This window comes from Henckelia pumila, chromosome 3 (assembly GCF_033568475.1).
Source record: "Henckelia pumila isolate YLH828 chromosome 3, ASM3356847v2, whole genome shotgun sequence".
Lineage (NCBI taxonomy): Eukaryota > Viridiplantae > Streptophyta > Magnoliopsida > Lamiales > Gesneriaceae > Henckelia > Henckelia pumila.
Genome location: NC_133122.1, coordinates 86,851,520 through 86,860,179, shown reverse-complemented (window position 1 = coordinate 86,860,179; position 8,660 = coordinate 86,851,520).

Sequence of the window (8,660 nt, the reverse complement as noted above, 5' to 3'; positions counted from 1 at the left end):
ATTTTCAGTAATTTTCGGTAGTCACTTCATCAAGTTTTAGAACTTGTTCTGTGCAACAAATTTGAAAAATTCATATCTCCATATCCATCTATTGGATTGATCTGAATGTTGGACAAAGGTTGTAAAACATCCTAAATTTTAATCTGATTGGTGGAGATTTGATTTGGATGTATCAAACAATTTCAGTTAATTTCTGAAGTTGAATTTTCATCATTTGCTTCATGTTCTGCAGAAATAGGTACTGTGCAACCTTTGTGGAAAAATAATAACTCCATATCTAGCCGTTGGATTGATATGAAATTTTGATATAAGTTTTAAAACATCCTTATATTGATTTTGATCGGTGGAGATTTGATTTGGATGTCTCAAGCATGTCCAGTAAGTTTCGGAAGTTGATTCTTCATCCTTCACTTCAAGTTCTGCATAAATAGGTACTGCACAACTTTTGTGGAAAAATCATAACTTCATATCTATCCGTTGGATTGCTCTCAAATTTGGACAGCACATGTAAAACTTCCTCATCACGATTATGATTGGTGAAGATCGGATATCAATGCCTAGAAAATTCCCAAATATTTTCGAAAGTTGCTGCTCCATACTTTGGTTTCTTCTTGTCTTTTTCTTCATATCTCTTAACAATATTTCATCCATTTAATGAGCAATACAAGACTTTATAAATACATGTATAGCTTCAAAATAGCTTCCAAGAATTTAATCATCAATAAATCTAATCTGTAAAATCTCACTTTAAATGGTTAGTAATAATTAACCGAGTTTTGTAATCATCAAAACATAATATTATGAGACTTATTAATGCATTAAAAACATTAATCTCATAACACGAGATTTGTATGCGTTTAAGGCGTAACAATCTCCCACTTTTTGATGATCACAAAACTTGGTTAAATAGGAGAAATAAATGTACAATATTAAATAAAAAATTTAAATTTTTAAAATATAATTGCATGAATAAAACTCCCCCTAATTTAAACAATTAGTTAAGAAGAGAATTAAAAATTTGTTTATCAAATAACCAGTTTTATTCTCTATGCATTTAAGCAAACTAACTCTCCCCCTTAGTTAAAGTATTTAACCAAACTAATTCTCCCCCTTTTTGTGATAATCAAAAAGACTGGAAAAGTAAATGCAAAACATGATAATTGAATATAATTTCTAAAATGCAACACATAAATTTCATATAAAATGTGAGCTTTATAACTTTGAATAAATATAATTAATTTGTATTATCCAAAATTAAGTTGCTCGAATTTTATATTAAGCTCTCCCTTAATATGACATTAAATTTATTTATGTCCACAAGTGATTACGACTCAATCATGCCAAGTTCACCACGCAAACGAATAAAAGTATTTTCATCTAGTGGTTTTGTAAAAATATCAGAAATTTGATTTGACGTGTCAACATATTGAAGTTCAACTTCATTTCATTCGATGTGGTCACGAATAAAATGATGACGAATGTCAATATGTTTGGTGCGCAAATGTTGATCGGATTCTTTGTAAGACATATGGCGCTAGTGTTATCACAAAAAAGTAGGGATTTTTAAAAAAAGAGACGCCATAGTCGAGCAATTGATACTTCATCCAAAGAATTTGCGCACAACAACTACCAGCAGCCATATATTCGGCTTCGGTTGTTGATAACGCAACACAATTTTGCTTTTTTGAAAACCAAAAAACTAAACAGTTTCCTAAAAAGAAGCAAGTTCCACTAGTACTTTTCCTGTCCACTTTATATCCACCAAATTCGACATCACAGTACGCTTTTAAATCAAAGAAAGAATTTTTCGAATACCACAAGCCGAGATTTGGAGTATTTGAAAGATATTTGAAAATGCACTCTTAACATCCATTTGAAATAACTTGAAATTTCTTGAGCAAGCAAAAGCAAGCAGCATGCGAATAGATTCTAGTCTAGCAACAGGCGCATAAGTTTTATCATAATCTATGCCTTCTTCTTGACTATATCCTTTAGCTACAAGCCTAGCTTTATTTCTAGTGATAGTACCATGCTCGTCAAGTTTATTCCTAAAGACCCATTTAGTACCAATAATAGATCTATCATGCAGCCTAGGAACAAGATTCCAAACATTATTGCGCTTGAATTCATTTAATTCATCTTGCATAGCAATAATCCATGCATCATCTAATAAAGCATCATCAATACACTTAGGTTCAACATGCGAAACAAAAGCAAGATGATTGCAAATATTATTAAGAGAAGAGCGAGTGGTTACTTCCTTTGAAGGACTTCCAATGATAAGATCCATAGGATGATCTTTGTGAAGCGTCCAATCCTTCGGAAGTGGTGTTTCCTCAACAGAAACATCTATATCATTTAAGCTTGATTAATCCATCTCTTCTTTGAGAAGTTCTACATCATCGTTAGTATTACGAAAAACTATAGACATAGATTCATCAAATATAACATGCATAGATTCTTCAACAAGTAAGGTACGTTTATTAAATACTCTAAAAGCCTTACTTGAAGTAGAATATCCGAGAAAGATACCTTTGTCGGATTTGACATCAAATTTACCAAGGTTGTCCTTATCATTATTATGAATGAAGAATTTTGATCCAAAAGCCCGAAAGTATGAAATGTTAGGCTTTCTCCCTCTCCATAATTCATATGGAGTTTTCTTGAGAATTGGCCTTATTGATACACGATTGATAATGTAGTAGGCAGTGTTCATTGCTTCAGCCTAAAAATATTTTGGTAGAGAATGCTCACATATCATGGTCCTCGCAATCTCCACAAGTGTCCTATTTTTCCTCTCAACGACCCCGTTTTGTTGAGGAGTCCTAGGATAAGAAAAATTGTAATCGATGCCTTTCTCTTCACAAAAGTTTGTAAAACTCTCATTTTGAAATTCAGTTCCGTGGTCACTACGGATCTGTTTTATTGAAAGATTTTTCTCATTCTCAAATCGTTTGACAAAAGTTTTAAAATAATCAAAGGCATCATTTTTGTGGGCTAAAAACAGTGTCCACGTGAAACGTAAAAAATCATCCACAATGACAAATGCATAAAGCTTCCCTCCTAGGCTAGCATTCCTCGAGGGACCACATAGATCTAGGTGAAGAAGTTCAAGGGGCATAGAAGTTGATACAAAATTTTTTCTTTTAAAAGATTCCCTTGTGTGTTTGCCAAGTTGACACGCATCACATACAGAATCTAATTTTAAATTGAGTTTTGGCATACCAACAACTAAGTCAAGTTTAAAAAGTTTTTCTATGGTACTAGGACTAACATGACCTAGTCGTCTATGCCAAAGAATGTTGTCATCAACATTCAAGGATACAAGGCTTTTGATGTTCGATAAAGATAAATTATTTAAAGAAACCTTGTATACATTTTCACTTATATATCTTTTGAAATTTATGGATTTGTCAGATGTGAGTGATATAGTGCAGTGTTGGGGAGTGAATTTGACTTCATAACCTCTATCGCACAATTGACTTATGCTTAGTAGATTATGCTTAAGTCCTTTCACTAGGAGTACATCATCAATTAAGCAGGATTTAGATATACCTATTGAGCCGATTCCTTCAATTACTCCTTTGTTGTTGTCTCCTAAGGTGACAGTTCCCTTCTCCTTTGGTTTGACGGATTGGAGTAGATCTTTGTTCCTAGTCAAATGTCTAGAACATCCACTGTCTAGATACCATATGCTAGGAAGAACAGTTTTTCTATTTCCCTGCAAGAATTGATTTTGGTACCCTTTAGTTCTTTTGGGTCCACAGTGTTAGAAAAGAGAGATACAAAATAGACTTCTAAGAGTTAAGTCTCTCATAGCAACATCATCGCCACTTTCTAAGAGTGCTCTCAGTAGTAGGTAGGGCTATGTCCTCTTTAAAAACCTATTTTCTTGGACAGAGCAGCGTTCATCAGGAAGACCAGTCGCAAGTCAAGACAGTTTAAACCGGTCTATGATGAACTCCCTTAGATCATGATCTCATAATGCTGACTGATGAGTTTTTAAGTACTCTTAGGCCTCCATTTCATATATCTCTTTTGATCATATTGAAATCTTAAAGATCTACATTTATATCTAGCATGACCAATTTTACAACAATGAGAGCATGTAGGGGGTGATCTCATTTTGGCTTTAGCAATAAGGCTAGTAAAATCTATTGATTTCTTACCATACCCTATTCCACCCTTATCAAAGCTACATTTTTGCATGTTTAGTAAATTATTCAACTTTTTACTACTAACATTGAATTTATAAAATGATTTTTCTAAGGTATCTATGCCATCCTTTAATCTTAGGTTTTCATGTTCCTTAGATTCTAATTCATTTTTGAGGTTTCTATTTTCTTTTCTAAGTGATTTAGCCATGTCAAACATAAGCTTATAAGCTTGTAGTAATTCATCGTAAGATGGTACCTTATCATCATCGTCGGAGGCGATGTCATCATCCTTGGCCATGAGACATATGTTGGCTTCCTCCTCATCGCTATCTTCATAGGCTTCCATCTCAAATGTCTCATGTTTGAGCTCTAGGTGGTCAATCTTTGTTTTCTTGACCTGGTTGGTTCCCTCGTGGCATATCTCCAATTTATCCCATATTTCTTTAGCGGAGGAGCACATTGATATTTGGTTGTACTCGTTCATATCTAAAGAACAATGCAAAATATTCATAGCTTTAGCATTTTGAGAAATTAATCGCATGTCCTCCTTGGTAAAGTCATCCATTCCCTTAGGAATTTTAATCCCTTCAACCTCTTTCATTGGTTTGTAGGGACCTTTTATCGTAACTTTCCAAAGATCATAATCTACGGATTGAATATATAGGGGCATTCGATTTTTTCAATATCCGTAGTTTATGCCGTTGAAAAGAGGAGGACGATTGATTGATTTCCCTTGAGCATAATCGCTCGCTAGATTTTCCATAGAGCCTTTTTGAAATATTTTTCAAAAGTGTGGCTCTGATACCACTTGTTAGAACCTAATGGGGGGGGAGGAGATTTAGGTTCTATTGGCAACTTTAGCAATTTAAATCGATTATGCAAATACGCAAGCGGAAGACTTAAAGCAATTAAATTTAAATGCGGTAAATAAATGCGTAAAAGAAATAAAACGATAAATGAGATAGAATATGTTTATGGAAGTTCGACGATAAATCGTCTACGTCTCCCCTTCTTGGTTAAGATCGATTAACCAAGGATTCACTAGCGCTTCAACTTCTTGGCCTTGATGGCTCCAAGGATAGCCGTAAAACTTGACACGATCACCGCGCCGATACAACTCGATACTCTTGGCCTTAAGGGCTCCAAGGATAGCCTCAACACAAACACTTGGCTTCACACTCAAGTGCTTACAACGATAGCACAACACACTTGGCTTCACACTCAAGTGTTTACAACAATAGCACAACCAACTTACAAATTATTTTTACAAACACTCTCAAATATATCACACAAACACTTTGATAGTGAGAAATTGCTTGCAAAGGAGAGAAGAGATGAGTTGGGATGATCCAAATGACCTTGGATGGCCTCTATTTATAGTTGGCAAAGATTTTAATCTGATTTGAGTGCATGGAGCATGTGTTGAGAAGTCAAGAAGTGACAAAAAGTGTTCGGCGCCGCAGCCTACTTTTTCCCAACACTGAGCGGATTTTGTGGAAAACTCATATCTTTTAATCTAACCGTTGTATTGATTTGAAATTTAAACTGAAGCTTTAAAACATCTGGATCTTCATTCGAACGGTAAATATTTGATTTTAACGAGTAAAACATTTCCAGTAATTTTCGGAAGTCACTTTATCAAGTTTTAGAACTTGTTCTGTGCAACAAAATTGAAAAATTCATATCTCCATATCCATCTGTTGGATTAATCTGAATGTTGGACAAAGGTTGTAAAACATCCTAAATTTGAATTTGATCGGTGGAGATTTGATTTGGATGTCACAAACAATCCCAGTTAATTTCTGAAGTTGAATCTTCATCATTTGCTTCATGTTCTGCAGAAATAGGTACTGTGCAACCTTTGTGGAAAAATCATAACTTCATATCTAGCCGTTGGATTGATATGAAATTTTGATATAAGTTTTAAAACATCCTGATATTGATTTTGATTGGTGGAGATTGGATTTTGATATCTCAAGCACGTCCAGTAATTTTCAGAAGTTGATTCTTCATCTTTCACTTCAAGTTCTGCAGAAATAGGTACTGCACAACTTTTGTGAAAAAATCATAACTTCATATCTAGCCGTTGGATTGCTCTCAAATTTGGACAGCACATGTAAAAATTCCTCATCACAATTATGACTGGTGAAGATCGGATTTCAATTCCTAGAAAATTCTCAGTAATTTTTGGAAGTTGCTGCTCCATACTTTGGCTTCTTATTGTCTTTTTCTTCATATCTCTTAACAATGTTTCATCCATTCAATGAGCAATACAAGACTTTATAAATACATGTATAGCTTCCAAATAGCTTCCAAGAATTTAATCATCAATAAATCTAATCTGTAAAATATCACTTTAAATGGTTAGTAACAATTAACCGAGTTTTGTAATCATCAAAACATAATATTATGAGACTTGTTAATGCATTAAAAACATTAATCTCATAACACGATATTTGTATGCGTTTAAGGCGTAACACTTCTCCCGAGCAATAAATAGAGTGTATCAACTACAGTTTAATTTCAATATCCCTATTAAAAATCTAGATGCAGTGATATTTGTAGAACGATGTTCCTTAAAGGTTCTATTATAGTTATATACTCTCCCGAGCTATATAAACAATTAACAGTGTAGTTTCTATTGATCCTACCCAAAATCCCCTCTCCCGAGTGCCGGATTCTAAGTAAATATAACAACTCAATTTATGGCCAGTAAATTAAGAAGACATTCAATTTTAGAAACATAATTAATCTATAGAAATTCAATTTATTAAAATCAAAGATTCATGAATATGTCTCAACCAAGCTACGTCAACCTCTAGAATAGAAAAGTTTAGTTCATGCTCAAATTCATAAAAAAACAAATCATGTTCAATATCTCAAACATAATTCAACAACCAACAGAAAATAAATAATAAGAAATAACAAAGCCGTAGTCTTTCTTCCGTGTCCGGTCTAAAAGTCTTCGTCTTCGTTCCAAACAATCTTCAATTCTCGATCCCAAAATCTCACAAAACTGCTCTCAAGAATATTGTGTGTATTGGAGGCTGATAGATCCTCTCTAAAACTTCGAAAAATCCTTTAAATATTACCTAACAATCGTTCAAGATAATCCCAAGAAAAATCCCCAAGGTTTCCATAAAAAGTCGGACTTTTTAATTTCTGAACGGCGACGGCGCGAGCGCGCGGTAGAACTGGGCGGGCGCGCCTTCACTTCGCAACTTTGGTCTTCAAAAATTCTTCAGGCAGCGCGGGCGCGCCTTCAGCTCGAATTCTCTTCCACAACTCTTCACACACAACACGGGCGCCCCATCATTCGGCGCGGGCGCGCCTGGACCTCGAATTTAGCCTTTTCTTCTCTTTTTCAACTCTTGATTCTCCCTTTAAACTTCCATATTTTAGGCTTAATTCCACTTAAACGCATCAAAGTCCAAAACTTCCTACAAACACAAAAATAACAACAATTTCACGCAATATCTACCAATAAATCCCAAAAGTCAAGTAAAACCATATACAAATTAAGTGCACAAAATGCACTTATCACAAGCTTATTACAAAAGGAACTAACATAAGTTCTGCAGCAATTGTAACAGTTACAAAAGAGCCTCAAAGGCTCGTACTGCCTTCGATATCTCCTTCTCCACTGCAAACTTCCATGAAAACATGAAGAGCATAAGCTCTCTGGTAGGAGAATGAACAAAGCCGATATCCTCCGATCGGATAAGATCCAGCTCTTCGAGCTCCTTATAGAGCAAGATCAGATACACACCCTCAGAACTGAAGATCTTCTCCTGAATATTGGACCTCAACATCTCCTCATAATGTAGCATCTGGATAGAATAGTCACTAGCAGAATCTGAAGAACTCGGTGGACGAACAATAGACAAGTGAAGACGCAGCTCTTCTACTGCTTCCCACTCCGCTATGACTCGTTCAAACACCATATCTTCATATTCTCGTACTAGAACTCGAGTTAATGCAGCTTTAAACTCAGTAGCTAAATCTCCTCTAGGACCCAGCATTTTGATCTTATATATATATATATATATATATATATATATATATGAGTTTTTGTGAACAATTGATGCCTTAATAATTTGATGATCTCGTATTTATAGGAGTAACAAGGAAGGTGAAGGGTCGGCAGACATACATCTCACCTGTCCCTTATCTACTGATACACTCAAAAGTCGCAAATCATGATTACAGGACCTGACGACGTATCTGAAACGACAACTCCCGATGTCTGACATGAGTAGTATACAAACATTGGATATCGTGCCAATCGCCTTTATTTATATTTTGATATATACATTTTATTTTATTACTCATCCGTACTTTTGCGCGCTCATTCCATTTTGTATTTTCAAAATTCAAATTTTAAATTTCAATGATGTGTATACCACATCGCGACAACATGCACACCTAACACCAACTTATTTATATTTTTGCAAAAGCCCAAAAATCAATCTTTTCATTACTTATCTTTTCCAAAAAAACCCT